This window comes from Salvelinus sp. IW2-2015, linkage group LG15, assembly GCF_002910315.2.
Source record: "Salvelinus sp. IW2-2015 linkage group LG15, ASM291031v2, whole genome shotgun sequence".
NCBI lineage: Eukaryota > Metazoa > Chordata > Actinopteri > Salmoniformes > Salmonidae > Salvelinus > Salvelinus sp. IW2-2015.
Genome location: NC_036855.1, coordinates 29,597,940 through 29,604,988, shown reverse-complemented (window position 1 = coordinate 29,604,988; position 7,049 = coordinate 29,597,940). Strand labels below are relative to the sequence as shown.

General features: G+C 44.7%; 1 protein-coding gene across 1 annotated transcript in view; it reads right to left on the bottom strand.

Annotated features, from left to right (window-relative positions):
- Positions 1-7,049, bottom strand: part of LOC111973641 (autism susceptibility gene 2 protein-like) — a 429,231-nt gene that overhangs the window by 14,642 nt on the left and 407,540 nt on the right.

The following is a 7,049-nucleotide window of genomic DNA, read 5'->3' as shown; positions in this document are numbered from 1 at the left end:
CTGCTCCTCAGTGGTTGCCCAGCCGGGGCGGGGGATTTAGAGTGCGTGAATGGAGCGGATGGAGGGGGCTAACTGTACCTGCACCTCTAACCATCTGGAGGCAGCCAACAAAAGGCATCCATACATAGAGCCTGTGCTGGAATAAGACCAGGGGATTTAGCCACTTTGATTGTGCGGCTTACAACAGCCCGCAGTCAGACCTATTGGGTGCCATGCCAGGCCCTGCATCGACACCACACGCACACACCGCGCGCACCACACGCCCTGCGCACACACGCGCGCAACACACGCGCGCACACACGCCGCGCACACACGCGCCGCACAGCGCAACGCACACACACCGGCTGCCCTGCTTATCTCCCCCTGCACCAGTGCCAGCGCCCGAGGCGCAGTGCCTGGCGGCTCAGGCCCAGCCAGCTTAGAGACACGGCCTTGATTTGCATAGTCCCATATATTGGGCGGAAAAAAGAAGCAGGGAGCAGATTTATCAGGCCGGTTCAAATTCAATACGTTCTAGCTGTCTGCTGCCCTGTACACAGAATGGAAAAAGTAAGGCTTGGTGCTATTCAGACCCCCTGATTCTATCCTCATTTCTTGGAGTGCAGACGTCGAGAGAATGGTAAGTTGCCAGCGGGGCGCGGTTTGTGAAAAACCCAGGTGCTCGTTTATTTTCTGCCGTATGGGGTTTTGTCCTGTGTGGGTTAGGGAACGAGTTCGGATTACATGTGTAGTCTGGGGCGTACAATGGACTTGCTTTGTGCGAGGGGATGAGTAAAAGCAGGTACGCTGTATTTTGTATGTGTGTTGTCGTCTGCAATACATGTGTGTGTTAGGTCTGTGGGGCTAACCTTGGGCTGGAAGGCTCCTGCAGTGAGCTGAAGGTCCTGAGTGGGGAGCAGCGGGGCATGCCTGGCATTGTGGGGGTAGGAGGGAAGAACTACATGGAGGAGACACAAAAACCACCTCTTAAAACAGATTACAACAAGACACATAGAGACAAACCCCACACATACTTCAACACGTGCAGAAGAAGAAATTGATATTTTCCTATCTCCAAACTACCTAACCACAGTAAATATTTGATAGAAAACATACTAAAGGCATGGTGATGGAGTTGAAAGGAATAAATAGGGTTACTTACATTTGAATGTCTAATGAATGGACTGTCCAGTTTTGGATCTCTCTCTGTTGTCATTTTAGTGTGTGAGACAAAAGAAAGAGAGACCTGAAAGAAAAATCGCAGAGACGTGTCAATATTCTATGCGCAAGATCATATAACTGTGGGTATACGAACAGTAAGTCTTTTATAGGGGAAATTGAATTGGGCAGACTATGTTTTCCATGCAAGGGAGCTCGTTGTGGACATGTACAGCATGGGACTGAAATAACTTTGGAAGCCTCAAATGGTTTAATATAATGAAACATTTTTCCGAAGCATACCCTATGACTAATGGAATAATGACATTTGGATTTAAACAGAAAGACTATAGCCTCATATACAGTATCAGATTATGTATGCCTTCATGTAAGCCAATACTGCTCCTCTATTTTGAAACTGGCTAATTGCAACTGACAGTAACTTATTCCTATTCCGTAAATACACAAACCATTTGCATGTACTTTTGGAAGTGTTTTGACAAAGCCTTCTTGGCAAGCCACCGCTGGTTTGGGTTTACATAAAGAAGAGAAACGGGTTGCACATGAATCAGTGAAATCTGTGTGTGTGTGTGTGTGTGTGTGTGTGTGTGTGCCTCACTCCTGCGACGTAAACGGGAAAGGAGGCGGTTTTTCTCGCTCAACACACTCGGCACAGCTCCTCTCTCTAACTGGGCTGGGCCTCCCAGTGAAGCGGGGCCATTCAACATCCAGCCGCAGAGAACGGCCACCGCGGCGGGCAGCGTGTTTGTTTTTGCGGGCGATAATTGGCCCAAATCAAACACAGACACCCTATTGAGTGGAAATGCTGAGGCAGCTTCCGAGCACATTCAACTGGTCAGCTCCCCTTCTCCCCCTCTACCCCCTCCTCCCCTTCTGAAGCACGGGCCTGTTTAATGTTTTACACCGGGGGAGTAACACTCGCTGGTGGCTTTATGGCTGTCTATAAAACTCCTGCTTTGTAATTTACGGGCCCTGTCAGAGGTTTATTGTAAACAGCTTTGGATAATTAAAGCTCAATAATTCATCTTTAACCAATTAAGGATGTTCCTTTTCCCTAAGAAGACAGAGGGGAAAATAGACACTCACTGTTGCCATTTGGCAAGGCCACCTGCTTGAGGGTGTAGAACAATAAACAAATACAGAGGATTCATCATTTCATTAATTACAGCTATTAGCCAAGGGCTGTTACGTAGCTGAAATGACACGGAGCACTCAAAAGTGAGCACAGCTGGGCCGATGCGATGCAACTGCACACTTCATGACCAACAKTAAAAACAACCACATCATCCACATTACTCGTGCCTCTCTAAACAGTCAAATGGAAGTGAAATTGCAATGCTACTGGAGGGAAGGGAGAGAGAGAAAACAACACGGGTTAAGTAAAAACAGTCTCAACGAAACATAATACATTAACAGCCTTAAATTCCATTGTAGCAACAATGCATCAGCCACAACATCAAGAAGTGAACGCACACAGCCACACACCACATAATACCACTACTGGCAAGAGGACAAAATAACTCCAGTTCTTTTCCTCTTCAAACAGAGTGCATATAAATAATGCCCGGCTGACATATAGAGGCATGGAGGGATCAGCTGCAGACAGAAGAGGATAACAGCAGCCTACACATGCTTTTTGACTAAGAGACTCAAACTAAACAGTCTCCCTGACTGCTTATCACATAGCTGTGTAATGTACTGTAAATAAGCTAAGCCTTTTGCCTGGGTTTTATGACATGTTAGATTCCACAAAGCAAAGAGCTCCCAGTGCTCTAAATGGGCCCTAGCCTCTTAATCAGGGGTCATGACATGATGGATTGTATCTATTAGGCTAATGTTGAAAGGGCACAAATGCGAGTCCTGTCTGAATGGGTTTCTCAGATTGCTATATGCATTCCAAATGATTGATGGATGAATACTCAGAACTTTTCCGGAGAACACTTTTCCGATCTAGAGCTGCCAATGTTTTGCCCTTGGCTGACTCGATGCCGGTGCCTTGCCTGATGGCGGTTGAAAAGGCACGGAAGCAATTATGCATTATCAAAACAGCCCGAATGACGTCACTCCCTTTCATCTGGAATGAAGTCATTGAGTGTAACCACAGGCTTTGAATTTGTCATTGCTGAGCATAAGCCCCCAGTGCACCGCAGTCACGCCACACATCTGTTGGAAGGCCCTTTTTGTTTCTGTTGCGGTGCAGGGAAATCAGAACATTCAAAAACATTTAAAACACATCCATATGAAAACAATAAAAACACTCCCTTCAATCGGTCTCCTTTGTTCCAGGGCAAAACATTTGAAATGGTGAAATGTATGTCATGTTCAGAGAGAGAATGATGAATAAATTGAATCAACTGTACTGACGTACATTGAATGGCATGGCTTCTGCAAGCTTCCTTTTGGAAAGGAAAAGGGGCATATTGTGAGCCTTTGTGCATTGTAAAGCAATGAAGCTTGGGGCCATCCATATAGGCTAACCCACATGTAAAACTCTGGTCCCAAAGCATAACGTCTAGTATTATATGTAGCAGCAGTCTGTGAGTTAGGTCTGGTTTCAGCATTGAGGATGAACCACTACAAACATGTGTACTGTTGGAGGGGAGACTACTCATTATGGGGTTGTGGTGAGGATTATGCCCCTGCCTCCTATTTCTCAGCCCTCAGTAAAACACACTGTTACTGTTACTGTAACATGTTGGGTGGGGAAGGAGGGCAGGCTCTGGCGAAGGGTCTGAGTGTGGGAAGCAGCGGGGGCATGCTGCATTGTTGGGGGGGTAGGAGGGGAAGAACTGACATGGGAGAGAGACACAAAAACCAAGTTCTTAGAAACATTACACAAGAGCACATAGACAACCACACATATCAACACGTGTAGAAGAATGAATTGATTTTTTTCCAATCTCAAACTATTAACCACAGTAACTATTTGAACAGAAAAACATGACTTAAATGGCATGGTGATGGAGTGTTGAAAGGAAAAATACAGGTTACTTACCTTTGAATGTCTAATGAATGGACTGTCCGTTTTGGAGCGTATTTGTCGAACTGGAAAAAAGAAGGAAAAGACAGCATACAGCGTCGTGATGCCAATGCCAATAACACAGACAGGAACTGCTGCTCTATGAAACCAAGACATCCAAAAAGGAATACAGTGAAAACACAATTATACCTTACTTCAGTGACAGCAAACAACAGGACGAGAGGAAGTTCAGTACACACCGAGTTCAGATCCAAAGCCCACGTTGACAGCAGCTGGCTACAGAGAAACACTGAGCATTTGGGGTCAATGTAGTTTTTCATTTAGATGCGTGGCTGGCCGAAGCAGACTGCAGATGCGTTAATTAATCATCGCGATATGACTACATCAAATGGACTCCAAATTAGGGAATTTCCAATTTGTTGCACAACAGAAAACACGCCTATGGAGTTAGGCTGAGAACAGTACTATCTGGCGGGGAGCTCTCTCTTACACTCTTAAAAGGCCCCAGCTGTACAAACGAGAAGATTGGTTATGTTCTTATTAGGGTGAAATTTGGAGAGAAATTATCTAATATGGCTTGTGACAGATGTAGGGTTTTACAATGATCTCTGTTTGAGAACGGAGCAACACAGGGATAACATATACATAACGATGGGGGGGGGGGGTTGCATTTTAGTGGTGTGAGACGAATAGAGAGCTGAAATACCCAGAGACAGTGTACAATATTCTATGCGTCAAATCATATACTTGGGTCTATGAAACAGTAAGTCTTTGTATAGGTGAAATTGAATTGGTCGCTATGTTTTCATGAAGAGCTCCTTGTGGACATGTACAGCAATGGACTGGAAAATAACTTTGGAAGAGCCTCAAATGGTTTAATATAATGAACATTTTTCCGAAAGCATACCTAATGACTGGAATAATGCATTGATTAAAACAGAAAGACTATAGCTATATACAGTATCTGATGATGAGGCCAAGCATGGGACTATTTTACTTTTGTCGTAGTGAAGAGAGAGAGAGAGAGAGAGATGAGAGAGAAGAGAGAGAAGAGAGAGAGAGGAGAGAGAGAGAGAGAGAGAGAGAGAGAGAGAGAGAGAGAGAGAGAGAGAGAGTAGATTGAGAGAGAGATATAAGGGAGAAGGGAGAGAGACGAGGGAGCGAGAGAAGAGAGAGAGAGAGAGAGAGAGAGATGAGAGAAGAAAGGCGAGATGATGAGAAGAGTAGAGAGAGCTGATGAAGAGAGAGTAGAGAGAGAGGGAGAAGGAGAAGAGAGAATTCCTGTATGAAATGGAGATTTGTGTGAATGCAATGTAAGTCCAATAACTGCTCCTCTTTTGAAACTGCTATTGCAACTGACAGTCACTTATCTATTCCAGTATAAACTACACATTTGGTCTTTTGTAGTGTTTTTTCAGACAAAGCTTTGCAGTAGGGTTTGGGTTTTTACATAAAAAGGAAAACGAGAACTGCACTGAAGTAATCGTTGTGTGTGTGTTGTGTGTGTGGTGTGTGTGTGTGTGCTCCACTTCCCAGTCGTAAGGCGGAAGAGGGGGCGGTTTTCCGCTCAACACTGGCACATGCTCTCTACTGGGCTGCCTCCCAGCGAAGCGGGGCATTCATCATCGCCGACGAGACGGCACGCGGCGGGTTTTGTGTTTTGTTGCGGGCGATAATTGCGCAAATCAAACACAACACCTATTGAGTGGAAATCTGAGGCAGCTTCGAGCTCATTCAAACTGCAGTTCTCCCCTCTGTACCCTTCCTTTCTTCTTAGCTCGGGCCTGTTTATGTTTTACACGGGGGAGGTAACTCGCTGGTGCTTTATATGGCTGTCTATAAACTCTGCTTTATAATTTACGGCCTGTCAGAGGTTTATTGTAACAGCTTTGATAATTAAGGCTGTATTCATCTTTAAACAATTAAATGATTCCTTTTTCCTAAGAAGACAGAGGGGAAAATAGACACTCATGTTCCATTTGGCAGGCACTGCTGATGGGTGAGACAATAAACAAATACAGAGGATTCATATTCATTAATACAGCTATTAGCCAAGGCCGTTCATAGTTGAAATGACAGGGGCACTCAAGTGAGCACAGGCTGGACGATGCCAACTACACTCATGACAAACACATAAAACAACACCACACAATTACTCTGTGCTCTCTAAAACACAGATAAAATAAGGAAACTGCAATGTTGCTGAGGGAGGAGAGGAGAGAAACACCAGGTTAAGTAAAAACAGTCTCAACAAAAAATACATTAACAGCTTAAATCATTGTAACCATGATCAGCCACAACATACAGAGTGAGTGCACAAGCCATACAACATATACAAGGATGGACATAATCTGCAGTAAAAAACGAGTGCTATAAAAGAATGCGGCTGCATATAGAGGAATGGAGGGAACTCAGTCAGACGAGAAACAACAGGCGCACACATGCTTTTTGACGAGAGATTCACATCTAAACTAAACAGTCTCCCTGACTGCTTATCAGATATGCTTACACTGTATGTACATAAGCTAAGCCTTTTCCTGTCATTTCTAACATCCTGCATATATGTTAGATCCACAAGCAATGCAAAAGCCCAGTGCTCTAATGGACATGCCTCTTAATTAGGGGTCATGACATGATAGATATATTTACACTAATGCTAAAGGGCATAAATGGGAGTCGTGTCTGAATGGATTTCTCAGATTGCTATTGCTTTCCAAATGATTGGATGAATACCCTAACTTTTCCAGGGACATTTTTAGATTTAGAGCTGCCAATGTTTTGCCCCTGGCTGACTCGATAGCGAGTGGCTGACTCCATGCTGACTCGATGGCTGACTTGATAGCTGACTAGATGGCTTGACTTGATGGCTGACTCGATAGCTGGACTCGCATGGCTGACTTGATGCTTGACT